The sequence below is a fragment of the Schistocerca gregaria genome, chromosome 8 (assembly GCF_023897955.1).
Source record: "Schistocerca gregaria isolate iqSchGreg1 chromosome 8, iqSchGreg1.2, whole genome shotgun sequence".
Classification (NCBI taxonomy): Eukaryota; Metazoa; Arthropoda; class Insecta; order Orthoptera; family Acrididae; genus Schistocerca; species Schistocerca gregaria.
In genome coordinates this window covers 382,266,173-382,289,436 of record NC_064927.1, presented here as the reverse complement: position 1 = coordinate 382,289,436, position 23,264 = coordinate 382,266,173, and the positions used below count along the sequence as shown (strand labels likewise).

General features: G+C 52.6%; 43 non-coding genes across 43 annotated transcripts; 18 read left to right on the top strand and 25 right to left on the bottom strand.

The window, feature by feature from the left end:
• The first annotated feature begins 334 nt into the window (after positions 1 to 334).
• Trnai-uau (transfer RNA isoleucine (anticodon UAU)) lies at positions 335 to 426 on the top strand. Its single transcript is given in 2 exon segments — positions 335 to 372; positions 391 to 426. It is a non-coding gene; the product is annotated as a tRNA-Ile (tRNA).
• Positions 427 to 537: 111 nt separating this feature from the next.
• On the top strand, positions 538 to 609 carry Trnad-guc (transfer RNA aspartic acid (anticodon GUC)). Its single transcript has one exon. It is a non-coding gene; the product is annotated as a tRNA-Asp (tRNA).
• Positions 610 to 1,197: 588 nt separating this feature from the next.
• Positions 1,198 to 1,270, bottom strand: Trnar-acg (transfer RNA arginine (anticodon ACG)). The gene has a single exon. It is a non-coding gene; the product is annotated as a tRNA-Arg (tRNA).
• Positions 1,271 to 1,712: 442 nt separating this feature from the next.
• On the top strand, positions 1,713 to 1,804 carry Trnai-uau (transfer RNA isoleucine (anticodon UAU)). Its single transcript is given in 2 exon segments — positions 1,713 to 1,750; positions 1,769 to 1,804. It is a non-coding gene; the product is annotated as a tRNA-Ile (tRNA).
• A 416-nt stretch (positions 1,805 to 2,220) lies between these two features.
• On the bottom strand, positions 2,221 to 2,292 carry Trnam-cau (transfer RNA methionine (anticodon CAU)). Its single transcript has one exon. It is a non-coding gene; the product is annotated as a tRNA-Met (tRNA).
• A 283-nt stretch (positions 2,293 to 2,575) lies between these two features.
• On the bottom strand, positions 2,576 to 2,648 carry Trnar-acg (transfer RNA arginine (anticodon ACG)). Its single transcript has one exon. It is a non-coding gene; the product is annotated as a tRNA-Arg (tRNA).
• A 442-nt stretch (positions 2,649 to 3,090) lies between these two features.
• On the top strand, positions 3,091 to 3,182 carry Trnai-uau (transfer RNA isoleucine (anticodon UAU)). The gene is given in 2 exon segments: positions 3,091 to 3,128; positions 3,147 to 3,182. It is a non-coding gene; the product is annotated as a tRNA-Ile (tRNA).
• Positions 3,183 to 3,598: 416 nt separating this feature from the next.
• Trnam-cau (transfer RNA methionine (anticodon CAU)) lies at positions 3,599 to 3,670 on the bottom strand. Its single transcript has one exon. It is a non-coding gene; the product is annotated as a tRNA-Met (tRNA).
• A 283-nt stretch (positions 3,671 to 3,953) lies between these two features.
• Trnar-acg (transfer RNA arginine (anticodon ACG)) lies at positions 3,954 to 4,026 on the bottom strand. Its single transcript has one exon. It is a non-coding gene; the product is annotated as a tRNA-Arg (tRNA).
• Positions 4,027 to 4,468: 442 nt separating this feature from the next.
• On the top strand, positions 4,469 to 4,560 carry Trnai-uau (transfer RNA isoleucine (anticodon UAU)). The gene is given in 2 exon segments: positions 4,469 to 4,506; positions 4,525 to 4,560. It is a non-coding gene; the product is annotated as a tRNA-Ile (tRNA).
• A 416-nt stretch (positions 4,561 to 4,976) lies between these two features.
• Trnam-cau (transfer RNA methionine (anticodon CAU)) lies at positions 4,977 to 5,048 on the bottom strand. The gene has a single exon. It is a non-coding gene; the product is annotated as a tRNA-Met (tRNA).
• Positions 5,049 to 5,331: 283 nt separating this feature from the next.
• Trnar-acg (transfer RNA arginine (anticodon ACG)) lies at positions 5,332 to 5,404 on the bottom strand. The gene has a single exon. It is a non-coding gene; the product is annotated as a tRNA-Arg (tRNA).
• Positions 5,405 to 5,846: 442 nt separating this feature from the next.
• On the top strand, positions 5,847 to 5,938 carry Trnai-uau (transfer RNA isoleucine (anticodon UAU)). The gene is given in 2 exon segments: positions 5,847 to 5,884; positions 5,903 to 5,938. It is a non-coding gene; the product is annotated as a tRNA-Ile (tRNA).
• Positions 5,939 to 6,354: 416 nt separating this feature from the next.
• On the bottom strand, positions 6,355 to 6,426 carry Trnam-cau (transfer RNA methionine (anticodon CAU)). The gene has a single exon. It is a non-coding gene; the product is annotated as a tRNA-Met (tRNA).
• Positions 6,427 to 6,709: 283 nt separating this feature from the next.
• Positions 6,710 to 6,782, bottom strand: Trnar-acg (transfer RNA arginine (anticodon ACG)). The gene has a single exon. It is a non-coding gene; the product is annotated as a tRNA-Arg (tRNA).
• A 430-nt stretch (positions 6,783 to 7,212) lies between these two features.
• On the top strand, positions 7,213 to 7,304 carry Trnai-uau (transfer RNA isoleucine (anticodon UAU)). Its single transcript is given in 2 exon segments — positions 7,213 to 7,250; positions 7,269 to 7,304. It is a non-coding gene; the product is annotated as a tRNA-Ile (tRNA).
• A 111-nt stretch (positions 7,305 to 7,415) lies between these two features.
• Positions 7,416 to 7,487, top strand: Trnad-guc (transfer RNA aspartic acid (anticodon GUC)). The gene has a single exon. It is a non-coding gene; the product is annotated as a tRNA-Asp (tRNA).
• Positions 7,488 to 7,720: 233 nt separating this feature from the next.
• Trnam-cau (transfer RNA methionine (anticodon CAU)) lies at positions 7,721 to 7,792 on the bottom strand. Its single transcript has one exon. It is a non-coding gene; the product is annotated as a tRNA-Met (tRNA).
• A 917-nt stretch (positions 7,793 to 8,709) lies between these two features.
• On the bottom strand, positions 8,710 to 8,782 carry Trnar-acg (transfer RNA arginine (anticodon ACG)). The gene has a single exon. It is a non-coding gene; the product is annotated as a tRNA-Arg (tRNA).
• A 442-nt stretch (positions 8,783 to 9,224) lies between these two features.
• Positions 9,225 to 9,316, top strand: Trnai-uau (transfer RNA isoleucine (anticodon UAU)). The gene is given in 2 exon segments: positions 9,225 to 9,262; positions 9,281 to 9,316. It is a non-coding gene; the product is annotated as a tRNA-Ile (tRNA).
• A 1,088-nt stretch (positions 9,317 to 10,404) lies between these two features.
• Positions 10,405 to 10,477, bottom strand: Trnar-acg (transfer RNA arginine (anticodon ACG)). The gene has a single exon. It is a non-coding gene; the product is annotated as a tRNA-Arg (tRNA).
• A 430-nt stretch (positions 10,478 to 10,907) lies between these two features.
• Trnai-uau (transfer RNA isoleucine (anticodon UAU)) lies at positions 10,908 to 10,999 on the top strand. The gene is given in 2 exon segments: positions 10,908 to 10,945; positions 10,964 to 10,999. It is a non-coding gene; the product is annotated as a tRNA-Ile (tRNA).
• Positions 11,000 to 11,415: 416 nt separating this feature from the next.
• On the bottom strand, positions 11,416 to 11,487 carry Trnam-cau (transfer RNA methionine (anticodon CAU)). Its single transcript has one exon. It is a non-coding gene; the product is annotated as a tRNA-Met (tRNA).
• A 283-nt stretch (positions 11,488 to 11,770) lies between these two features.
• On the bottom strand, positions 11,771 to 11,843 carry Trnar-acg (transfer RNA arginine (anticodon ACG)). Its single transcript has one exon. It is a non-coding gene; the product is annotated as a tRNA-Arg (tRNA).
• A 430-nt stretch (positions 11,844 to 12,273) lies between these two features.
• Positions 12,274 to 12,365, top strand: Trnai-uau (transfer RNA isoleucine (anticodon UAU)). Its single transcript is given in 2 exon segments — positions 12,274 to 12,311; positions 12,330 to 12,365. It is a non-coding gene; the product is annotated as a tRNA-Ile (tRNA).
• Positions 12,366 to 12,476: 111 nt separating this feature from the next.
• Trnad-guc (transfer RNA aspartic acid (anticodon GUC)) lies at positions 12,477 to 12,548 on the top strand. Its single transcript has one exon. It is a non-coding gene; the product is annotated as a tRNA-Asp (tRNA).
• Positions 12,549 to 12,781: 233 nt separating this feature from the next.
• Positions 12,782 to 12,853, bottom strand: Trnam-cau (transfer RNA methionine (anticodon CAU)). Its single transcript has one exon. It is a non-coding gene; the product is annotated as a tRNA-Met (tRNA).
• A 917-nt stretch (positions 12,854 to 13,770) lies between these two features.
• Positions 13,771 to 13,843, bottom strand: Trnar-acg (transfer RNA arginine (anticodon ACG)). Its single transcript has one exon. It is a non-coding gene; the product is annotated as a tRNA-Arg (tRNA).
• A 442-nt stretch (positions 13,844 to 14,285) lies between these two features.
• Positions 14,286 to 14,377, top strand: Trnai-uau (transfer RNA isoleucine (anticodon UAU)). The gene is given in 2 exon segments: positions 14,286 to 14,323; positions 14,342 to 14,377. It is a non-coding gene; the product is annotated as a tRNA-Ile (tRNA).
• A 1,088-nt stretch (positions 14,378 to 15,465) lies between these two features.
• Positions 15,466 to 15,538, bottom strand: Trnar-acg (transfer RNA arginine (anticodon ACG)). The gene has a single exon. It is a non-coding gene; the product is annotated as a tRNA-Arg (tRNA).
• Positions 15,539 to 15,968: 430 nt separating this feature from the next.
• On the top strand, positions 15,969 to 16,060 carry Trnai-uau (transfer RNA isoleucine (anticodon UAU)). The gene is given in 2 exon segments: positions 15,969 to 16,006; positions 16,025 to 16,060. It is a non-coding gene; the product is annotated as a tRNA-Ile (tRNA).
• Positions 16,061 to 16,476: 416 nt separating this feature from the next.
• Trnam-cau (transfer RNA methionine (anticodon CAU)) lies at positions 16,477 to 16,548 on the bottom strand. The gene has a single exon. It is a non-coding gene; the product is annotated as a tRNA-Met (tRNA).
• A 283-nt stretch (positions 16,549 to 16,831) lies between these two features.
• On the bottom strand, positions 16,832 to 16,904 carry Trnar-acg (transfer RNA arginine (anticodon ACG)). The gene has a single exon. It is a non-coding gene; the product is annotated as a tRNA-Arg (tRNA).
• Positions 16,905 to 17,334: 430 nt separating this feature from the next.
• Trnai-uau (transfer RNA isoleucine (anticodon UAU)) lies at positions 17,335 to 17,426 on the top strand. The gene is given in 2 exon segments: positions 17,335 to 17,372; positions 17,391 to 17,426. It is a non-coding gene; the product is annotated as a tRNA-Ile (tRNA).
• A 111-nt stretch (positions 17,427 to 17,537) lies between these two features.
• On the top strand, positions 17,538 to 17,609 carry Trnad-guc (transfer RNA aspartic acid (anticodon GUC)). The gene has a single exon. It is a non-coding gene; the product is annotated as a tRNA-Asp (tRNA).
• Positions 17,610 to 17,842: 233 nt separating this feature from the next.
• On the bottom strand, positions 17,843 to 17,914 carry Trnam-cau (transfer RNA methionine (anticodon CAU)). The gene has a single exon. It is a non-coding gene; the product is annotated as a tRNA-Met (tRNA).
• Positions 17,915 to 18,831: 917 nt separating this feature from the next.
• On the bottom strand, positions 18,832 to 18,904 carry Trnar-acg (transfer RNA arginine (anticodon ACG)). The gene has a single exon. It is a non-coding gene; the product is annotated as a tRNA-Arg (tRNA).
• A 442-nt stretch (positions 18,905 to 19,346) lies between these two features.
• Positions 19,347 to 19,438, top strand: Trnai-uau (transfer RNA isoleucine (anticodon UAU)). The gene is given in 2 exon segments: positions 19,347 to 19,384; positions 19,403 to 19,438. It is a non-coding gene; the product is annotated as a tRNA-Ile (tRNA).
• A 416-nt stretch (positions 19,439 to 19,854) lies between these two features.
• Trnam-cau (transfer RNA methionine (anticodon CAU)) lies at positions 19,855 to 19,926 on the bottom strand. Its single transcript has one exon. It is a non-coding gene; the product is annotated as a tRNA-Met (tRNA).
• Positions 19,927 to 20,843: 917 nt separating this feature from the next.
• Trnar-acg (transfer RNA arginine (anticodon ACG)) lies at positions 20,844 to 20,916 on the bottom strand. The gene has a single exon. It is a non-coding gene; the product is annotated as a tRNA-Arg (tRNA).
• A 442-nt stretch (positions 20,917 to 21,358) lies between these two features.
• On the top strand, positions 21,359 to 21,450 carry Trnai-uau (transfer RNA isoleucine (anticodon UAU)). Its single transcript is given in 2 exon segments — positions 21,359 to 21,396; positions 21,415 to 21,450. It is a non-coding gene; the product is annotated as a tRNA-Ile (tRNA).
• A 416-nt stretch (positions 21,451 to 21,866) lies between these two features.
• On the bottom strand, positions 21,867 to 21,938 carry Trnam-cau (transfer RNA methionine (anticodon CAU)). Its single transcript has one exon. It is a non-coding gene; the product is annotated as a tRNA-Met (tRNA).
• A 917-nt stretch (positions 21,939 to 22,855) lies between these two features.
• On the bottom strand, positions 22,856 to 22,928 carry Trnar-acg (transfer RNA arginine (anticodon ACG)). Its single transcript has one exon. It is a non-coding gene; the product is annotated as a tRNA-Arg (tRNA).
• Between the last annotated feature and the right edge of the window lie 336 nt (positions 22,929 to 23,264).

Sequence of the window (23,264 nt, the reverse complement as noted above, 5' to 3'; positions counted from 1 at the left end):
GTCTTCCGCACTCTGCAGGGAGCTGCTAAGGAAGGCATCTCTCCTCCAGCTCCTCGGCCACGGTGCGCCTGCACAGCCTAGAGCTTGCCATACATCTGCCCCCGCTGTTGGACAGGTAGCAGAATGCAAGGCGCCCGTTTTTCTGCATTTTTTCGGTGATGACAAGCGGTTGATATGCCTGTAAGTGTAGCATATGAAACAAGAATCGTATGAAGCATTCGTAGACAGGTGCTGAAGTGGCAGTATGGCCGTAGGTGATGATCGTATGATGGGTCTGTAGCCACAACAGCTTGGCAGCAAAGTGAATACCGCTAACTGAAACCATTCCGCTGTAGCCCCAGTGGCGCAATTGGTTAGCGCACGGTACTTATAAGGCAGTAGCCGTGAGCAATGCCGGGGTTGTGAGTTCGAGCCTCACCTGGGGCATACTTTTATTTCGTAGCAGCTGACTCTGGAAGCATCGGGACGCTAGATTTGAGATGTATCACGTACTTGAGAACCAGAAATGTGCGTGCATTATATAGACCGCCTGCGTGTTCCTCGGTAGTATAGTGGTTAGTATCCCCGCCTGTCACGCGGGAGACCGGGGTTCGATTCCCCGCCGGGGAGGTGCGGTTTTTATATCGCGAAAGTTGCACGTATGGCCCGAAAAAGCATTACCCTTGTGATCAAGGAATGTAATTGCTAAAAAATCGTAAGAAGGTCTGCGTCTTAGGAAGTGTCTCTCGTATTCTTCACACGTCGTCATCGTTTCACAACTCACAGGGTTTACTGACGACGCTGAATCAGCGCACCCCAAGCTTAATGATCGAGCTCGAAGCACCAACGAAAAAGAATAATTTTAGCAGAGCGTGGTTTCGATCCACAAACCTCTGGGTTATGGGCCCAGCACGCTTCCACTGCGCCACCCTGCTGCGTGCAGCAGTCTGTCCTTTTCGGTGCGTGGCATTGGACACTTGGAAAGCGTTGTGTGCATCGGTTTCACGCGCCTACCGTTTAATTAACTGCGTATCATCTCTCAGCTTGACTTGTCTCGGCTTTGCTCGACTGACGCTACGCTGACGCTTGCACGAAGCGATATTTACCACGATCGTCTCGAGATGCAGCTGCGAGATGCTCAGGATTAACATTGCACTCCACGAAGGTGGAGACATTCGAATGCATTGCCTAGCTACGCCCCCGCAACTAACAAAATGCCGACCCTGCCAGGATTCGAACCTGGAATCTTCTGATCCGTAGTCAGACGCGTTATCCGTTGCGCCACAGGGCCACTGTTCGCGGTGTTTGCCACGGGGCGGGTGCACATCGCAAAGCAACGTGTTCTCCGTGGCTCGGCAATTGCGTGTCGTCCACTGACAACGGCGGCGCGGCCACTCTGGTCTTCCGCACTCTGCAGGGAGCTGCTAAGGAAGGCATCTCTCCTCCAGCTCCTCGGCCACGGTGCGCCTGCACAGCCTAGAGCTTGCCATACATCTGCCCCCGCTGTTGGACAGGTAGCAGAATGCAAGGCGCCCGTTTTTCTGCATTTTTTCGGTGATGACAAGCGGTTGATATGCCTGTAAGTGTAGCATATGAAACAAGAATCGTATGAAGCATTCGTAGACAGGTGCTGAAGTGGCAGTATGGCCGTAGGTGATGATCGTATGATGGGTCTGTAGCCACAACAGCTTGGCAGCAAAGTGAATACCGCTAACTGAAACCATTCCGCTGTAGCCCCAGTGGCGCAATTGGTTAGCGCACGGTACTTATAAGGCAGTAGCCGTGAGCAATGCCGGGGTTGTGAGTTCGAGCCTCACCTGGGGCATACTTTTATTTCGTAGCAGCTGACTCTGGAAGCATCGGGACGCTAGATTTGAGATGTATCACGTACTTGAGAACCAGAAATGTGCGTGCATTATATAGACCGCCTGCGTGTTCCTCGGTAGTATAGTGGTTAGTATCCCCGCCTGTCACGCCGGAGACCGGCGTTCGATTCCCCGCCGGGGAGGTGCGATTTTTATATCGCGAAAGTTGCACGTATGGCCCGAAAAAGCATTACCCTTGTGATCAAGGAATGTAATTGCTAAAAAATCGTAAGAAGGTCTGCGTCTTAGGAAGTGTTTCTCGTATTCTTCACACGTCGTCATCGTTTCACAACTCACAGGGTTTACTGACGACGCTGAATCAGCGCACCCCAAGCTTAATGATCGAGCTCGAAGCACCAACGAAAAAGAATAATTTTAGCAGAGCGTGGTTTCGATCCACAGACCTCTGGGTTATGGGCCCAGCACGCTTCCACTGCGCCACTCTGCTGCGTGCAGTGGTCCGTCCTTTTCGGTGCGTGGCATTGGACACTTGGAAAGCGTTGTGTGCATCGGTTTCACGCGCCTACCGTTTAATTAACTGCGTATCATCTCTCAGCTTGACTTGTCTCGGCTTTGCTCGACTGACGCTACGCTGACGCTTGCACGAAGCGATATTTACCACGATCGTCTCGAGATGCAGCTGCGAGATGCTCAGGATTAACATTGCACTCCACGAAGGTGGAGACATTTGAATGCATTGCCTAGCTACGCCCCCGCAACTAACAAAATGCCGACCCTGCCAGGATTCGAACCTGGAATCTTCTGATCCGTAGTCAGACGCGTTATCCGTTGCGCCACAGGGCCACTGTTCGCGGTGTTTGCCACGGGGCGGGTGCACATCGCAAAGCAACGTGTTCTCCGTGGCTCGGCAATTGCGTGTCGTCCACTGACAACGGCGGCGCGGCCACTCTGGTCTTCCGCACTCTGCAGGGAGCTGCTAAGGAAGGCATCTCTCCTCCAGCTCCTCGGCCACGGTGCGCCTGCACAGCCTAGAGCTTGCCATACATCTGCCCCCGCTGTTGGACAGGTAGCAGAATGCAAGGCGCCCGTTTTTCTGCATTTTTTCGGTGATGACAAGCGGTTGATATGCCTGTAAGTGTAGCATATGAAACAAGAATCGTATGAAGCATTCGTAGACAGGTGCTGAAGTGGCAGTATGGCCGTAGGTGATGATCGTATGATGGGTCTGTAGCCACAACAGCTTGGCAGCAAAGTGAATACCGCTAACTGAAACCATTCCGCTGTAGCCCCAGTGGCGCAATTGGTTAGCGCACGGTACTTATAAGGCAGTAGCCGTGAGCAATGCCGGGGTTGTGAGTTCGAGCCTCACCTGGGGCATACTTTTATTTCGTAGCAGCTGACTCTGGAAGCATCGGGACGCTAGATTTGAGATGTATCACGTACTTGAGAACCAGAAATGTGCGTGCATTATATAGACCGCCTGCGTGTTCCTCGGTAGTATAGTGGTTAGTATCCCTGCCTGTCACGCCGGAGACCGGCGTTCGATTCCCCGCCGGGGAGGTGCGATTTTTATATCGCGAAAGTTGCACGTATGGCCCGAAAAAGCATTACCCTTGTGATCAAGGAATGTAATTGCTAAAAAATCGTAAGAAGGTCTGCGTCTTAGGAAGTGTTTCTCGTATTCTTCACACGTCGTCATCGTTTCACAACTCACAGGGTTTACTGACGACGCTGAATCAGCGCACCCCAAGCTTAATGATCGAGCTCGAAGCACCAACGAAAAAGAATAATTTTAGCAGAGCGTGGTTTCGATCCACAGACCTCTGGGTTATGGGCCCAGCACGCTTCCACTGCGCCACTCTGCTGCGTGCAGTGGTCCGTCCTTTTCGGTGCGTGGCATTGGACACTTGGAAAGCGTTGTGTGCATCGGTTTCACGCGCCTACCGTTTAATTAACTGCGTATCATCTCTCAGCTTGACTTGTCTCGGCTTTGCTCGACTGACGCTACGCTGACGCTTGCACGAAGCGATATTTACCACGATCGTCTCGAGATGCAGCTGCGAGATGCTCAGGATTAACATTGCACTCCACGAAGGTGGAGACATTTGAATGCATTGCCTAGCTACGCCCCCGCAACTAACAAAATGCCGACCCTGCCAGGATTCGAACCTGGAATCTTCTGATCCGTAGTCAGACGCGTTATCCGTTGCGCCACAGGGCCTCTGTTCGCGGTGTATGCCACGGGGCGGGTGCACATCGCAAAGCAACGTGTTCTCCGTGGCTCGGCAATTGCGTGTCGTCCACTGACAACGGCGGCGCGGCCACTCTGGTCTTCCGCACTCTGCAGGGAGCTGCTAAGGAAGGCATCTCTCCTCCAGCTCCTCGGCCACGGTGCGCCTGCACAGCCTAGAGCTTGCCATACATCTGCCCCCGCTGTTGGACAGGTAGCAGAATGCAAGGCGCCCGTTTTTCTGCATTTTTTCGGTGATGACAAGCGGTTGATATGCCTGTAAGTGTAGCATATGAAACAAGAATCGTATGAAGCATTCGTAGACAGGTGCTGAAGTGGCAGTATGGCCGTAGGTGATGATCGTATGATGGGTCTGTAGCCACAACAGCTTGGCAGCAAAGTGAATACCGCTAACTGAAACCATTCCGCTGTAGCCCCAGTGGCGCAATTGGTTAGCGCACGGTACTTATAAGGCAGTAGCCGTGAGCAATGCCGGGGTTGTGAGTTCGAGCCTCACCTGGGGCATACTTTTATTTCGTAGCAGCTGACTCTGGAAGCATCGGGACGCTAGATTTGAGATGTATCACGTACTTGAGAACCAGAAATGTGCGTGCATTATATAGACCGCCTGCGTGTTCCTCGGTAGTATAGTGGTTAGTATCCCTGCCTGTCACGCCGGAGACCGGCGTTCGATTCCCCGCCGGGGAGGTGCGATTTTTATATCGCGAAAGTTGCACGTATGGCCCGAAAAAGCATTACCCTTGTGATCAAGGAATGTAATTGCTAAAAAATCGTAAGAAGGTCTGCGTCTTAGGAAGTGTTTCTCGTATTCTTCACACGTCGTCATCGTTTCACAACTCACAGGGTTTACTGACGACGCTGAATCAGCGCACCCCAAGCTTAATGATCGAGCTCGAAGCACCAACGAAAAAGAATAATTTTAGCAGAGCGTGGTTTCGATCCACAGACCTCTGGGTTATGGGCCCAGCACGCTTCCACTGCGCCACTCTGCTGCGTGCAGTGGTCCGTCCTTTTCGGTGCGTGGCATTGGACACTTGGAAAGCGTTGTGTGCATCGGTTTCACGCGCCTACCGTTTAATTAACTGCGTATCATCTCTCAGCTTGACTTGTCTCGGCTTTGCTCGACTGACGCTACGCTGACGCTTGCACGAAGCGATATTTACCACGATCGTCTCGAGATGCAGCTGCGAGATGCTCAGGATTAACATTGCACTCCACGAAGGTGGAGACATTTGAATGCATTGCCTAGCTACGCCCCCGCAACTAACAAAATGCCGACCCTGCCAGGATTCGAACCTGGAATCTTCTGATCCGTAGTCAGACGCGTTATCCGTTGCGCCACAGGGCCTCTGTTCGCGGTGTATGCCACGGGGCGGGTGCACATCGCAAAGCAACGTGTTCTCCGTGGCTCGGCAATTGCGTGTCGTCCACTGACAACGGCGGCGCGGCCACTCTGGTCTTCCGCACTCTGCAGGGAGCTGCTAAGGAAGGCATCTCTCCTCCAGCTCCTCGGCCACGGTGCGCCTGCACAGCCTAGAGCTTGCCATACATCTGCCCCCGCTGTTGGACAGGTAGCAGAATGCAAGGCGCCCGTTTTTCTGCATTTTTTCGGTGATGACAAGCGGTTGATATGCCTGTAAGTGTAGCATATGAAACAAGAATCGTATGAAGCATTCGTAGACAGGTGCTGAAGTGGCAGTATGGCCGTAGGTGATGATCGTATGATGGGTCTGTAGCCACAACAGCTTGGCAGCAAAGTGAATACCGCTAACTGAAACCATTCCGCTGTAGCCCCAGTGGCGCAATTGGTTAGCGCACGGTACTTATAAGGCAGTAGCCGTGAGCAATGCCGGGGTTGTGAGTTCGAGCCTCACCTGGGGCATACTTTTATTTCGTAGCAGCTGACTCTGGAAGCATCGGGACGCTAGATTTGAGATGTATCACGTACTTGAGAACCAGAAATGTGCGTGCATTATATAGACCGCCTGCGTGTTCCTCGGTAGTATAGTGGTTAGTATCCCCGCCTGTCACGCCGGAGACCGGCGTTCGATTCCCCGCCGGGGAGGTGCGATTTTTATATCGCGAAAGTTGCACGTATGGCCCGAAAAAGCATTACCCTTGTGATCAAGGAATGTAATTGCTAAAAAATCGTAAGAAGGTCTGCGTCTTAGGAAGTGTTTCTCGTATTCTTCACACGTCGTCATCGTTTCACAACTCACAGGGTTTACTGACGACGCTGAATCAGCGCACCCCAAGCTTAATGATCGAGCTCGAAGCACCAACGAAAAAGAATAATTTTAGCAGAGCGTGGTTTCGATCCACGGACCTCTGGGTTATGGGCCCAGCACGCTTCCACTGCGCCACTCTGCTGCGTGCAGTGGTCCGTCCTTTTCGGTGCGTGGCATTGGACACTTGGAAAGCGTTGTGTGCATCGGTTTCACGCGCCTACCGTTTAATTAACTGCGTATCATCTCTCAGCTTGACTTGCCTCGACTTTGCTCGACTGACGCTACGCTGACGCTTGCACGAAGCGATATTTACCACGATCGTCTCGAGATGCAGCTGCGAGATGCTCAGGATTAACATTGCACTCCACGAAGGTGGAGACATTCGAATGCATTGCCTAGCTACGAACCTGCAACTAACAAAATGCCGACCCTGCCAGGATTCGAACCTGGAATCTTCTGATCCGTAGTCAGACGCGTTATCCGTTGCGCCACAGGGCCACTGTTGGCGGAGTATGCCACGGGGCGGGTACACATCACAAAGCAACGTGTTCTCCGTGGCTCGGCAATTGCGTGTCGTCCACTGACAACGGCGGCGCGGCCACTCTGGTCTTCCGCACTCTGCAGGGAGCTGCTAAGGAAGGCATCTCTCCTCCAGCTCCTCGGCCACGGTGCGCCTGCACAGCCTAGAGCTTGCCATATATCTGGACAGGTAGCAGAATGCAAGGCGCCCGTTTTTCTGCATTTTTTCGGTGATGACAAGCGGTTGATATGCCTGTAAGTGTAGCATATGAAACAAGAATCGTATGAAGCATTCGTAGACAGGTGCTGAAGTGGCAGTATGGCCGTAGGTGATGATCGTATGATGGGTCTGTAGCCACAACAGCTTGGCAGCAAAGTGAATACCGCTAACTGAAACCATTCCGCTGTAGCCCCAGTGGCGCAATTGGTTAGCGCACGGTACTTATAAGGCAGTAGCCGTGAGCAATGCCGGGGTTGTGAGTTCGAGCCTCACCTGGGGCATACTTTTATTTCGTAGCAGCTGACTCTGGAAGCATCGGGACGCTAGATTTGAGATGTATCACGTACTTGAGAACCAGAAATGTTCGTGCATTATAAAGACCGCCTGCGTGTTCCTCGGTAGTATAGTGGTTAGTATCCCCGCCTGTCACGCGGGAGACCGGCGTTCGATTCCCCGCCGGGGAGGTGCGATTTTTATATCGCGAAAGTTGCACGTATGGCCCGAAAAAGCATTACCCTTGTGATCAAGGAATGTAATTGCTAAAAAATCGTAAGAAGGTCTGCGTCTTAGGAAGTATTTCTCGTATTCTTCACACGTCGTCATCGTTTCACAACTCACAGGGTTTACTGACGACGCTGAATCAGCGCACCCCAAGCTTAATGATCGAGCTCGAAGCACCAACGAAAAAGAATAATTTTAGCAGAGCGTGGTTTCGATCCACGGACCTCTGGGTTATGGGCCCAGCACGCTTCCACTGCGCCACTCTGCTGCGTGCAGTGGTCTGTCCTTTTCGGTGCGTGGCATTGGACACTTGGAAAGCGTTGTGTGCATCGGTTTCACGCGCCTACCGTTTAATTAACTGCGTATCATCTCTCAGCTTGACTTGTCTCGGCTTTGCTCGACTGACGCTACGACGTCATCGTTTCACAACTCACAGGGTTTACTGACGACGCTGAATCAGCGCACCCCAAGCTTAATGATCGAGCTCGAAGCACCAACGAAAAAGAATAATTTTAGCAGAGCGTGGTTTCGATCCACAGACCTATGGGTTATGGGCTCAGCACGCTTCCACTGCGCCACCCTGCTGCGTGCAGCAGTCTGTCCTTTTCGGTGCGTGGCATTGGACACTTGGAAAGCGTTGTGTGCATCGGTTTCACGCGCCTACCGTTTAATTAACTGCGTATCATCTCTCAGCTTGACTTGTCTCGGCTTTGCTCGACTGACGCTACGACGTCATCGTTTCACAACTCACAGGGTTTACTGACGACGCTGAATCAGCGCACCCCAAGCTTAATGATCGAGCTCGAAGCACCAACGAAAAAGAATAATTTTAGCAGAGCGTGGTTTCGATCCACAAACCTCTGGGTTATGGGCCCAGCACGCTTCCACTGCGCCACCCTGCTGCGTGCAGCAGTCTGTCCTTTTCGGTGCGTGGCATTGGACACTTGGAAAGCGTTGTGTGCATCGGTTTCACGCGCCTACCGTTTAATTAACTGCGTATCATCTCTCAGCTTGACTTGTCTCGGCTTTGCTCGACTGACGCTACGCTGACGCTTGCACGAAGCGATATTTACCACGATCGTCTCGAGATGCAGCTGCGAGATGCTCAGGATTAACATTGCACTCCACGAAGGTGGAGACATTCGAATGCATTGCCTAGCTACGCCCCCGCAACTAACAAAATGCCGACCCTGCCAGGATTCGAACCTGGAATCTTCTGATCCGTAGTCAGACGCGTTATCCGTTGCGCCACAGAGCCACTGTTCGCGGTGTATGCCACGGGGCGGGTGCACATCGCAAAGCAACGTGTTCTCCGTGGCTCGGCAATTGCGTGTCGTCCACTGACAACGGCGGCGCGGCCACTCTGGTCTTCCGCACTCTGCAGGGAGCTGCTAAGGAAGGCATCTCTCCTCCAGCTCCTCGGCCACGGTGCGCCTGCACAGCCTAGAGCTTGCCATACATCTGCCCCCGCTGTTGGACAGGTAGCAGAATGCAAGGCGCCCGTTTTTCTGCATTTTTTCGGTGATGACAAGCGGTTGATATGCCTGTAAGTGTAGCATATGAAACAAGAATCGTATGAAGCATTCGTAGACAGGTGCTGAAGTGGCAGTATGGCCGTAGGTGATGATCGTATGATGGGTCTGTAGCCACAACAGCTTGGCAGCAAAGTGAATACCGCTAACTGAAACCATTCCGCTGTAGCCCCAGTGGCGCAATTGGTTAGCGCACGGTACTTATAAGGCAGTAGCCGTGAGCAATGCCGGGGTTGTGAGTTCGAGCCTCACCTGGGGCATACTTTTATTTCGTAGCAGCTGACTCTGGAAGCATCGGGACGCTAGATTTGAGATGTATCACGTACTTGAGAACCAGAAATGTGCGTGCATTATATAGACCGCCTGCGTGTTCCTCGGTAGTATAGTGGTTAGTATCCCCGCCTGTCACGCCGGAGACCGGCGTTCGATTCCCCGCCGGGGAGGTGCGATTTTTATATCGCGAAAGTTGCACGTATGGCCCGAAAAAGCATTACCCTTGTGATCAAGGAATGTAATTGCTAAAAAATCGTAAGAAGGTCTGCGTCTTAGGAAGTGTTTCTCGTATTCTTCACACGTCGTCATCGTTTCACAACTCACAGGGTTTACTGACGACGCTGAATCAGCGCACCCCAAGCTTAATGATCGAGCTCGAAGCACCAACGAAAAAGAATAATTTTAGCAGAGCGTGGTTTCGATCCACAGACCTATGGGTTATGGGCCCAGCACGCTTCCACTGCGCCACCCTGCTGCGTGCAGCAGTCTGTCCTTTTCGGTGCGTGGCATTGGACACTTGGAAAGCGTTGTGTGCATCGGTTTCACGCGCCTACCGTTTAATTAACTGCGTATCATCTCTCAGCTTGACTTGTCTCGGCTTTGCTCGACTGACGGTACGACGTCATCGTTTCACAACTCACAGGGTTTACTGACGACGCTGAATCAGCGCACCCCAAGCTTAATGATCGAGCTCGAAGCACCAACGAAAAAGAATAATTTTAGCAGAGCGTGGTTTCGATCCACAAACCTCTGGGTTATGGGCCCAGCACGCTTCCACTGCGCCACCCTGCTGCGTGCAGCAGTCTGTCCTTTTCGGTGCGTGGCATTGGACACTTGGAAAGCGTTGTGTGCATCGGTTTCACGCGCCTACCGTTTAATTAACTGCGTATCATCTCTCAGCTTGACTTGTCTCGGCTTTGCTCGACTGACGCTACGCTGACGCTTGCACGAAGCGATATTTACCACGATCGTCTCGAGATGCAGCTGCGAGATGCTCAGGATTAACATTGCACTCCACGAAGGTGGAGACATTCGAATGCATTGCCTAGCTACGCCCCCGCAACTAACAAAATGCCGACCCTGCCAGGATTCGAACCTGGAATCTTCTGATCCGTAGTCAGACGCGTTATCCGTTGCGCCACAGGGCCACTGTTCGCGGTGTATGCCACGGGGCGGGTGCACATCGCAAAGCAACGTGTTCTCCGTGGCTCGGCAATTGCGTGTCGTCCACTGACAACGGCGGCGCGGCCACTCTGGTCTTCCGCACTCTGCAGGGAGCTGCTAAGGAAGGCATCTCTCCTCCAGCTCCTCGGCCACGGTGCGCCTGCACAGCCTAGAGCTTGCCATATATCTGGACAGGTAGCAGAATGCAAGGCGCCCGTTTTTCTGCATTTTTTCGGTGATGACAAGCGGTTGATATGCCTGTAAGTGTAGCATATGAAACAAGAATCGTATGAAGCATTCGTAGACAGGTGCTGAAGTGGCAGTATGGCCGTAGGTGATGATCGTATGATGGGTCTGTAGCCACAACAGCTTGGCAGCTCAGTGAATACCGCTAACTGAAACCATTCCGCTGTAGCCCCAGTGGCGCAATTGGTTAGCGCACGGTACTTATAAGGCAGTAGCCGTGAGCAATGCCGGGGTTGTGAGTTCGAGCCTCACCTGGGGCATACTTTTATTTCGTAGCAGCTGACTCTGGAAGCATCGGGACGCTAGATTTGAGATGTATCACGTACTTGAGAACCAGAAATGTGCGTGCATTATATAGACCGCCTGCGTGTTCCTCGGTAGTATAGTGGTTAGTATCCCCGCCTGTCACGCCGGAGACCGGCGTTCGATTCCCCGCCGGGGAGGTGCGATTTTTATATCGCGAAAGTTGCACGTATGGCCCGAAAAAGCATTACCCTTGTGATCAAGGAATGTAATTGCTAAAAAATCGTAAGAAGGTCTGCGTCTTAGGAAGTGTTTCTCGTATTCTTCACACGTCGTCATCGTTTCACAACTCACAGGGTTTACTGACGACGCTGAATCAGCGCACCCCAAGCTTAATGATCGAGCTCGAAGCACCAACGAAAAAGAATAATTTTAGCAGAGCGTGGTTTCGATCCACAGACCTCTGGGTTATGGGCCCAGCACGCTTCCACTGCGCCACTCTGCTGCGTGCAGTGGTCCGTCCTTTTCGGTGCGTGGCATTGGACACTTGGAAAGCGTTGTGTGCATCGGTTTCACGCGCCTACCGTTTAATTAACTGCGTATCATCTCTCAGCTTGACTTGTCTCGGCTTTGCTCGACTGACGCTACGCTGACGCTTGCACGAAGCGATATTTACCACGATCGTCTCGAGATGCAGCTGCGAGATGCTCAGGATTAACATTGCACTCCACGAAGGTGGAGACATTCGAATGCATTGCCTAGCTACGCCCCCGCAACTAACAAAATGCCGACCCTGCCAGGATTCGAACCTGGAATCTTCTGATCCGTAGTCAGACGCGTTATCCGTTGCGCCACAGAGCCACTGTTCGCGGTGTATGCCACGGGGCGGGTGCACATCGCAAAGCAACGTGTTCTCCGTGGCTCGGCAATTGCGTGTCGTCCACTGACAACGGCGGCGCGGCCACTCTGGTCTTCCGCACTCTGCAGGGAGCTGCTAAGGAAGGCATCTCTCCTCCAGCTCCTCGGCCACGGTGCGCCTGCACAGCCTAGAGCTTGCCATACATCTGGACAGGTAGCAGAATGCAAGGCGCCCGTTTTTCTGCATTTTTTCGGTGATGACAAGCGGTTGATATGCCTGTAAGTGTAGCATATGAAACAAGAATCGTATGAAGCATTCGTAGACAGGTGCTGAAGTGGCAGTATGGCCGTAGGTGATGATCGTATGATGGGTCTGTAGCCACAACAGCTTGGCAGCAAAGTGAATACCGCTAACTGAAACCATTCCGCTGTAGCCCCAGTGGCGCAATTGGTTAGCGCACGGTACTTATAAGGCAGTAGCCGTGAGCAATGACGGGGTTGTGAGTTCGAGCCTCACCTGGGGCATACTTTTATTTCGTAGCAGCTGACTCTGGAAGCATCGGGACGCTAGTTTTGAGATGTATCACGTCCTTGAGAACCAGAAATGTTCGTGCATTATAAAGACCGCCTGCGTGTTCCTCGGTAGTATAGTGGTTAGTATCCCCGCCTGTCACGCGGGAGACCGGGGTTCGATTCCCCGCCGGGGAGGTGCGATTTTTATATCGCGAAAGTTGCACGTATGGCCCGAAAAAGCATTACCCTTGTGATCAAGGAATGTAATTGCTAAAAAATCGTAAGAAGGTCTGCGTCTTAGGAAGTATTTCTCGTATTCTTCACACGTCGTCATCGTTTCACAACTCACAGGGTTTACTGACGACGCTGAATCAGCGCACCCCAAGCTTAATGATCGAGCTCGAAGCACCAACGAAAAAGAATAATTTTAGCAGAGCGTGGTTTCGATCCACGGACCTCTGGGTTATGGGCCCAGCACGCTTCCACTGCGCCACTCTGCTGCGTGCAGCGGTCTGTCCTTTTCGGTGCGTGGCATTGGACACTTGGAAAGCGTTGTGTGCATCGGTTTCACGCGCCTACCGTTTAATTAACTGCGTGTCATCTCTCAGCTTGACTTGTCTCGGCTTTGCTCGACTGACGCTACGACGTCATCGTTTCACAACTCACAGGGTTTACTGACGACGCTGAATCAGCGCACCCCAAGCTTAATGATCGAGCTCGAAGCACCAACGAAAAAGAATAATTTTAGCAGAGCGTGGTTTCGATCCACAGACCTCTGGGTTATGGGCCCAGCACGCTTCCACTGCGCCATCCTGCTGCGTGCAGCAGTCTGTCCTTTTCGGTGCGTGGCATTGGACACTTGGAAAGCGTTGTGTGCATCGGTTTCACGCGCCTACCGTTTAATTAACTGCGTATCATCTCTCAGCTTGACTTGTCTCGGCTTTGCTCGACTGACGCTACGACGTCATCGTTTCACAACTCACAGGGTTTACTGACGACGCTGAATCAGCGCACCCCAAGCTTAATGATCGAGCTCGAAGCACCAACGAAAAAGAATAATTTTAGCAGAGCGTGGTTTCGATCCACAAACCTCTGGGTTATGGGCCCAGCACGCTTCCACTGCGCTACCCTGCTGCGTGCAGCAGTCTGTCCTTTTCGGTGCGTGGCATTGGACACTTGGAAAGCGTTGTGTGCATCGGTTTCACGCGCCTACCGTTTAATTAACTGCGTATCATCTCTCAGCTTGACTTGTCTCGGCTTTGCTCGACTGACGCTACGCTGACGCTTGCACGAAGCGATATTTACCACGATCGTCTCGAGATGCAGCTGCGAGATGCTCAGGATTAACATTGCACTCCACGAAGGTGGAGACATTCGAATGCATTGCCTAGCTACGCCCCCGCAACTAACAAAATGCCGACCCTGCCAGGATTCGAACCTGGAATCTTCTGATCCGTAGTCAGACGCGTTATCCGTTGCGCCACAGAGCCACTGTTCGCGGTGTATGCCACGGGGCGGGTGCACATCGCAAAGCAACGTGTTCTCCGTGGCTCGGCAATTGCGTGTCGTCCACTGACAACGGCGGCGCGGCCACTCTGGTCTTCCGCACTCTGCAGGGAGCTGCTAAGGAAGGCATCTCTCCTCCAGCTCCTCGGCCACGGTGCGCCTGCACAGCCTAGAGCTTGCCATACATCTGCCCCCGCTGTTGGACAGGTAGCAGAATGCAAGGCGCCCGTTTTTCTGCATTTTTTCGGTGATGACAAGCGGTTGATATGCCTGTAAGTGTAGCATATGAAACAAGAATCGTATGAAGCATTCGTAGACAGGTGCTGAAGTGGCAGTATGGCCGTAGGTGATGATCGTATGATGGGTCTGTAGCCACAACAGCTTGGCAGCAAAGTGAATACCGCTAACTGAAACCATTCCGCTGTAGCCCCAGTGGCGCAATTGGTTAGCGCACGGTACTTATAAGGCAGTAGCCGTGAGCAATGCCGGGGTTGTGAGTTCGAGCCTCACCTGGGGCATACTTTTATTTCGTAGCAGCTGACTCTGGAAGCATCGGGACGCTAGATTTGAGATGTATCACGTACTTGAGAACCAGAAATGTGCGTGCATTATATAGACCGCCTGCGTGTTCCTCGGTAGTATAGTGGTTAGTATCCCCGCCTGTCACGCCGGAGACCGGCGTTCGATTCCCCGCCGGGGAGGTGCGATTTTTATATCGCGAAAGTTGCACGTATGGCCCGAAAAAGCATTACCCTTGTGATCAAGGAATGTAATTGCTAAAAAATCGTAAGAAGGTCTGCGTCTTAGGAAGTGTTTCTCGTATTCTTCACACGTCGTCATCGTTTCACAACTCACAGGGTTTACTGACGACGCTGAATCAGCGCACCCCAAGCTTAATGATCGAGCTCGAAGCACCAACGAAAAAGAATAATTTTAGCAGAGCGTGGTTTCGATCCACAGACCTATGGGTTATGGGCCCAGCACGCTTCCACTGCGCCACCCTGCTGCGTGCAGCAGTCTGTCCTTTTCGGTGCGTGGCATTGGACACTTGGAAAGCGTTGTGTGCATCGGTTTCACGCGCCTACCGTTTAATTAACTGCGTATCATCTCTCAGCTTGACTTGTCTCGGCTTTGCTCGACTGACGGTACGACGTCATCGTTTCACAACTCACAGGGTTTACTGACGACGCTGAATCAGCGCACCCCAAGCTTAATGATCGAGCTCGAAGCACCAACGAAAAAGAATAATTTTAGCAGAGCGTGGTTTCGATCCACAAACCTCTGGGTTATGGGCCCAGCACGCTTCCACTGCGCCACCCTGCTGCGTGCAGCAGTCTGTCCTTTTCGGTGCGTGGCATTGGACACTTGGAAAGCGTTGTGTGCATCGGTTTCACGCGCCTACCGTTTAATTAACTGCGTATCATCTCTCAGCTTGACTTGTCTCGGCTTTGCTCGACTGACGCTACGCTGACGCTTGCACGAAGCGATATTTACCACGATCGTCTCGAGATGCAGCTGCGAGATGCTCAGGATTAACATTGCACTCCACGAAGGTGGAGACATTCGAATGCATTGCCTAGCTACGCCCCCGCAACTAACAAAATGCCGACCCTGCCAGGATTCGAACCTGGAATCTTCTGATCCGTAGTCAGACGCGTTATCCGTTGCGCCACAGGGCCACTGTTCGCGGTGTATGCCACGGGGCGGGTGCACATCGCAAAGCAACGTGTTCTCCGTGGCTCGGCAATTGCGTGTCGTCCACTGACAACGGCGGCGCGGCCACTCTGGTCTTCCGCACTCTGCAGGGAGCTGCTAAGGAAGGCATCTCTCCTCCAGCTCCTCGGCCACGGTGCGCCTGCACAGCCTAGAGCTTGCCATATATCTGGACAGGTAGCAGAATGCAAGGCGCCCGTTTTTCTGCATTTTTTCGGTGATGACAAGCGGTTGATATGCCTGTAAGTGTAGCATATGAAACAAGAATCGTATGAAGCATTCGTAGACAGGTGCTGAAGTGGCAGTATGGCCGTAGGTGATGATCGTATGATGGGTCTGTAGCCACAACAGCTTGGCAGCTCAGTGAATACCGCTAACTGAAACCATTCCGCTGTAGCCCCAGTGGCGCAATTGGTTAGCGCACGGTACTTATAAGGCAGTAGCCGTGAGCAATGCCGGGGTTGTGAGTTCGAGCCTCACCTGGGGCATACTTTTATTTCGTAGCAGCTGACTCTGGAAGCATCGGGACGCTAGATTTGAGATGTATCACGTACTTGAGAACCAGAAATGTGCGTGCATTATATAGACCGCCTGCGTGTTCCTCGGTAGTATAGTGGTTAGTATCCCCGCCTGTCACGCCGGAGACCGGCGTTCGATTCCCCGCCGGGGAGGTGCGATTTTTATATCGCGAAAGTTGCACGTATGGCCCGAAAAAGCATTACCCTTGTGATCAAGGAATGTAATTGCTAAAAAATCGTAAGAAGGTCTGCGTCTTAGGAAGTGTTTCTCGTATTCTTCACACGTCGTCATCGTTTCACAACTCACAGGGTTTACTGACGACGCTGAATCAGCGCACCCCAAGCTTAATGATCGAGCTCGAAGCACCAACGAAAAAGAATAATTTTAGCAGAGCGTGGTTTCGATCCACAGACCTCTGGGTTATGGGCCCAGCACGCTTCCACTGCGCCACTCTGCTGCGTGCAGTGGTCCGTCCTTTTCGGTGCGTGGCATTGGACACTTGGAAAGCGTTGTGTGCATCGGTTTCACGCGCCTACCGTTTAATTAACTGCGTATCATCTCTCAGCTTGACTTGTCTCGGCTTTGCTCGACTGACGCTACGCTGACGCTTGCACGAAGCGATATTTACCACGATCGTCTCGAGATGCAGCTGCGAGATGCTCAGGATTAACATTGCACTCCACGAAGGTGGAGACATTCGAATGCATTGCCTAGCTACGCCCCCGCAACTAACAAAATGCCGACCCTGCCAGGATTCGAACCTGGAATCTTCTGATCCGTAGTCAGACGCGTTATCCGTTGCGCCACAGAGCCACTGTTCGCGGTGTATGCCACGGGGCGGGTGCACATCGCAAAGCAACGTGTTCTCCGTGGCTCGGCAATTGCGTGTCGTCCACTGACAACGGCGGCGCGGCCACTCTGGTCTTCCGCACTCTGCAGGGAGCTGCTAAGGAAGGCATCTCTCCTCCAGCTCCTCGGCCACGGTGCGCCTGCACAGCCTAGAGCTTGCCATACATCTGGACAGGTAGCAGAATGCAAGGCGCCCGTTTTTCTGCATTTTTTCGGTGATGACAAGCGGTTGATATGCCTGTAAGTGTAGCATATGAAACAAGAATCGTATGAAGCATTCGTAGACAGGTGCTGAAGTGGCAGTATGGCCGTAGGTGATGATCGTATGATGGGTCTGTAGCCACAACAGCTTGGCAGCAAAGTGAATACCGCTAACTGAAACCATTCCGCTGTAGCCCCAGTGGCGCAATTGGTTAGCGCACGGTACTTATAAGGCAGTAGCCGTGAGCAATGACGGGGTTGTGAGTTCGAGCCTCACCTGGGGCATACTTTTATTTCGTAGCAGCTGACTCTGGAAGCATCGGGACGCTAGTTTTGAGATGTATCACGTCCTTGAGAACCAGAAATGTTCGTGCATTATAAAGACCGCCTGCGTGTTCCTCGGTAGTATAGTGGTTAGTATCCCCGCCTGTCACGCGGGAGACCGGGGTTCGATTCCCCGCCGGGGAGGTGCGATTTTTATATCGCGAAAGTTGCACGTATGGCCCGAAAAAGCATTACCCTTGTGATCAAGGAATGTAATTGCTAAAAAATCGTAAGAAGGTCTGCGTCTTAGGAAGTATTTCTCGTATTCTTCACACGTCGTCATCGTTTCACAACTCACAGGGTTTACTGACGACGCTGAATCAGCGCACCCCAAGCTTAATGATCGAGCTCGAAGCACCAACGAAAAAGAATAATTTTAGCAGAGCGTGGTTTCGATCCACGGACCTCTGGGTTATGGGCCCAGCACGCTTCCACTGCGCCACTCTGCTGCGTGCAGCGGTCTGTCCTTTTCGGTGCGTGGCATTGGACACTTGGAAAGCGTTGTGTGCATCGGTTTCACGCGCCTACCGTTTAATTAACTGCGTGTCATCTCTCAGCTTGACTTGTCTCGGCTTTGCTCGACTGACGCTACGACGTCATCGTTTCACAACTCACAGGGTTTACTGACGACGCTGAATCAGCGCACCCCAAGCTTAATGATCGAGCTCGAAGCACCAACGAAAAAGAATAATTTTAGCAGAGCGTGGTTTCGATCCACAGACCTCTGGGTTATGGGCCCAGCACGCTTCCACTGCGCCATCCTGCTGCGTGCAGCAGTCTGTCCTTTTCGGTGCGTGGCATTGGACACTTGGAAAGCGTTGTGTGCATCGGTTTCACGCGCCTACCGTTTAATTAACTGCGTATCATCTCTCAGCTTGACTTGTCTCGGCTTTGCTCGACTGACGCTACGACGTCATCGTTTCACAACTCACAGGGTTTACTGACGACGCTGAATCAGCGCACCCCAAGCTTAATGATCGAGCTCGAAGCACCAACGAAAAAGAATAATTTTAGCAGAGCGTGGTTTCGATCCACAAACCTCTGGGTTATGGGCCCAGCACGCTTCCACTGCGCTACCCTGCTGCGTGCAGCAGTCTGTCCTTTTCGGTGCGTGGCATTGGACACTTGGAAAGCGTTGTGTGCATCGGTTTCACGCGCCTACCGTTTAATTAACTGCGTATCATCTCTCAGCTTGACTTGTCTCGGCTTTGCTCGACTGACGCTACGCTGACGCTTGCACGAAGCGATATTTACCACGATCGTCTCGAGATGCAGCTGCGAGATGCTCAGGATTAACATTGCACTCCACGAAGGTGGAGACATTCGAATGCATTGCCTAGCTACGCCCCCGCAACTAACAAAATGCCGACCCTGCCAGGATTCGAACCTGGAATCTTCTGATCCGTAGTCAGACGCGTTATCCGTTGCGCCACAGGGCCACTGTTCGCGGTGTATGCCACGGGGCGGGTGCACATCGCAAAGCAACGTGTTCTCCGTGGCTCGGCAATTGCGTGTCGTCCACTGACAACGGCGGCGCGGCCACTCTGGTCTTCCGCACTCTGCAGGGAGCTGCTAAGGAAGGCATCTCTCCTCCAGCTCCTCGGCCACGGTGCGCCTGCACAGCCTAGAGCTTGCCATACATCTGCCCCCGCTGTTGGACAGGTAGCAGAATGCAAGGCGCCCGTTTTTCTGCATTTTTTCGGTGATGACAAGCGGTTGATATGCCTGTAAGTGTAGCATATGAAACAAGAATCGTATGAAGCATTCGTAGACAGGTGCTGAAGTGGCAGTATGGCCGTAGGTGATGATCGTATGATGGGTCTGTAGCCACAACAGCTTGGCAGCTCAGTGAATACCGCTAACTGAAACCATTCCGCTGTAGCCCCAGTGGCGCAATTGGTTAGCGCACTGTACTTATAAGGCAGTAGCCGTGAGCAATGCCGGGGTTGTGAGTTCGAGCCTCACCTGGGGCATACTTTTATTTCGTAGCAGCTGACTCTGGAAGCATCGGGACGCTAGATTTGAGATGTATCACGTACTTGAGAACCAGAAATGTGCGTGCATTATATAGACCGCCTGCGTGTTCCTCGGTAGTATAGTGGTTAGTATCCCCGCCTGTCACGCCGGAGACCGGCGTTCGATTCCCCGCCGGGGAGGTGCGATTTTTATATCGCGAAAGTTGCACGTATGGCCCGAAAAAGCATTACCCTTGTGATCAAGGAATGTAATTGCTAAAAAATCGTAAGAAGGTCTGCGTCTTAGGAAGTGTTTCTCGTATTCTTCACACGTCGTCATCGTTTCACAACTCACAGGGTTTACTGACGACGCTGAATCAGCGCACCCCAAGCTTAATGATCGAGCTCGAAGCACCAACGAAAAAGAATAATTTTAGCAGAGCGTGGTTTCGATCCACAGACCTCTGGGTTATGGGCCCAGCACGCTTCCACTGCGCCACTCTGCTGCGTGCAGTGGTCCGTCCTTTTCGGTGCGTGGCATTGGACACTTGGAAAGCGTTGTGTGCGTCGGTTTCACGCGCCTACCGTTTAATTAACTGCGTATCATCTCTCAGCTTGACTTGTCTCGGCTTTGCTCGACTGACGCTACGACGTCATCGTTTCACAACTCACAGGGTTTACTGACGACGCTGAATCAGCGCACCCCAAGCTTAATGATCGAGCTCGAAGCACCAACGAAAAAGAATAATTTTAGCAGAGCGTGGTTTCGATCCACAGACCTCTGGGTTATGGGCCCAGCACGCTTCCACTGCGCCATCCTGCTGCGTGCAGCAGTCTGTCCTTTTCGGTGCGTGGCATTGGACACTTGGAAAGCGTTGTGTGCATCGGTTTCACGCGCCTACCGTTTAATTAACTGCGTATCATCTCTCAGCTTGACTTGTCTCGGCTTTGCTCGACTGACGCTACGACGTCATCGTTTCACAACTCACAGGGTTTACTGACGACGCTGAATCAGCGCACCCCAAGCTTAATGATCGAGCTCGAAGCACCAACGAAAAAGAATAATTTTAGCAGAGCGTGGTTTCGATCCACAAACCTCTGGGTTATGGGCCCAGCACGCTTCCACTGCGCCACCCTGCTGCGTGCAGCAGTCTGTCCTTTTCGGTGCGTGGCATTGGACACTTGGAAAGCGTTGTGTGCATCGGTTTCACGCGCCTACCGTTTAATTAACTGCGTATCATCTCTCAGCTTGACTTGTCTCGGCTTTGCTCGACTGACGCTACGCTGACGCTTGCACGAAGCGATATTTACCACGATCGTCTCGAGATGCAGCTGCGAGATGCTCAGGATTAACATTGCACTCCACGAAGGTGGAGACATTCGAATGCATTGCCTAGCTACGCCCCCGCAACTAACAAAATGCCGACCCTGCCAGGATTCGAACCTGGAATCTTCTGATCCGTAGTCAGACGCGTTATCCGTTGCGCCACAGGGCCACTGTTCGCGGTGTATGCCACGGGGCGGGTGCACATCGCAAAGCAACGTGTTCTCCGTGGCTCGGCAATTGCGTGTCGTCCACTGACAACGGCGGCGCGGCCACTCTGGTCTTCCGCACTCTGCAGGGAGCTGCTAAGGAAGGCATCTCTCCTCCAGCTCCTCGGCCACGGTGCGCCTGCACAGCCTAGAGCTTGCCATACATCTGCCCCCGCTGTTGGACAGGTAGCAGAATGCAAGGCGCCCGTTTTTCTGCATTTTTTCGGTGATGACAAGCGGTTGATATGCCTGTAAGTGTAGCATATGAAACAAGAATCGTATGAAGCATTCGTAGACAGGTGCTGAAGTGGCAGTATGGCCGTAGGTGATGATCGTATGATGGGTCTGTAGCCACAACAGCTTGGCAGCTCAGTGAATACCGCTAACTGAAACCATTCCGCTGTAGCCCCAGTGGCGCAATTGGTTAGCGCACTGTACTTATAAGGCAGTAGCCGTGAGCAATGCCGGGGTTGTGAGTTCGAGCCTCACCTGGGGCATACTTTTATTTCGTAGCAGCTGACTCTGGAAGCATCGGGACGCTAGATTTGAGATGTATCACGTACTTGAGAACCAGAAATGTGCGTGCATTATATAGACCGCCTGCGTGTTCCTCGGTAGTATAGTGGTTAGTATCCCCGCCTGTCACGCCGGAGACCGGCGTTCGATTCCCCGCCGGGGAGGTGCGATTTTTATATCGCGAAAGTTGCACGTATGGCCCGAAAAAGCATTACCCTTGTGATCAAGGAATGTAATTGCTAAAAAATCGTAAGAAGGTCTGCGTCTTAGGAAGTGTTTCTCGTATTCTTCACACGTCGTCATCGTTTCACAACTCACAGGGTTTACTGACGACGCTGAATCAGCGCACCCCAAGCTTAATGATCGAGCTCGAAGCACCAACGAAAAAGAATAATTTTAGCAGAGCGTGGTTTCGATCCACAGACCTCTGGGTTATGGGCCCAGCACGCTTCCACTGCGCCACTCTGCTGCGTGCAGTGGTCCGTCCTTTTCGGTGCGTGGCATTGGACACTTGGAAAGCGTTGTGTGCGTCGGTTTCACGCGCCTACCGTTTAATTAACTGCGTATCATCTCTCAGCTTGACTTGTCTCGGCTTTGCTCGACTGACGCTACGACGTCATCGTTTCACAACTCACAGGGTTTACTGACGACGCTGAATCAGCGCACCCCAAGCTTAATGATCGAGCTCGAAGCACCAACGAAAAAGAATAATTTTAGCAGAGCGTGGTTTCGATCCACAGACCTCTGGGTTATGGGCCCAGCACGCTTCCACTGCGCCATCCTGCTGCGTGCAGCAGTCTGTCCTTTTCGGTGCGTGGCATTGGACACTTGGAAAGCGTTGTGTGCATCGGTTTCACGCGCCTACCGTTTAATTAACTGCGTATCATCTCTCAGCTTGACTTGTCTCGGCTTTGCTCGACTGACGCTACGACGTCATCGTTTCACAACTCACAGGGTTTACTGACGACGCTGAATCAGCGCACCCCAAGCTTAATGATCGAGCTCGAAGCACCAACGAAAAAGAATAATTTTAGCAGAGCGTGGTTTCGATCCACAAACCTCTGGGTTATGGGCCCAGCACGCTTCCACTGCGCCACCCTGCTGCGTGCAGCAGTCTGTCCTTTTCGGTGCGTGGCATTGGACACTTGGAAAGCGTTGTGTGCATCGGTTTCACGCGCCTACCGTTTAATTAACTGCGTATCATCTCTCAGCTTGACTTGTCTCGGCTTTGCTCGACTGACGCTACGCTGACGCTTGCACGAAGCGATATTTACCACGATCGTCTCGAGATGCAGCTGCGAGATGCTCAGGATTAACATTGCACTCCACGAAGGTGGAGACATTCGAATGCATTGCCTAGCTACGCCCCCGCAACTAACAAAATGCCGACCCTGCCAGGATTCGAACCTGGAATCTTCTGAACCGTAGTCAGACGCGTTATCCGTTGCGCCACAGGGCCACTGTTCGCGGTGTATGCCACGGGGCGGGTGCACATCGCAAAGCAACGTGTTCTCCGTGGCTCGGCAATTGCGTGTCGTCCACTGACAACGGCGGCGCGGCCACTCTGGTCTTCCGCACTCTGCAGGGAGCTGCTAAGGAAGGCATCTCTCCTCCAGCTCCTCGGCCACGGTGCGCCTGCACAGCCTAGAGCTTGCCATACATCTGCCCCCGCTGTTGGACAGGTAGCAGAATGCAAGGCGCCCGTTTTTCTGCATTTTTTCGGTGATGACAAGCGGTTGATATGCCTGTAAGTGTAGCATATGAAACAAGAATCGTATGAAGCATTCGTAGACAG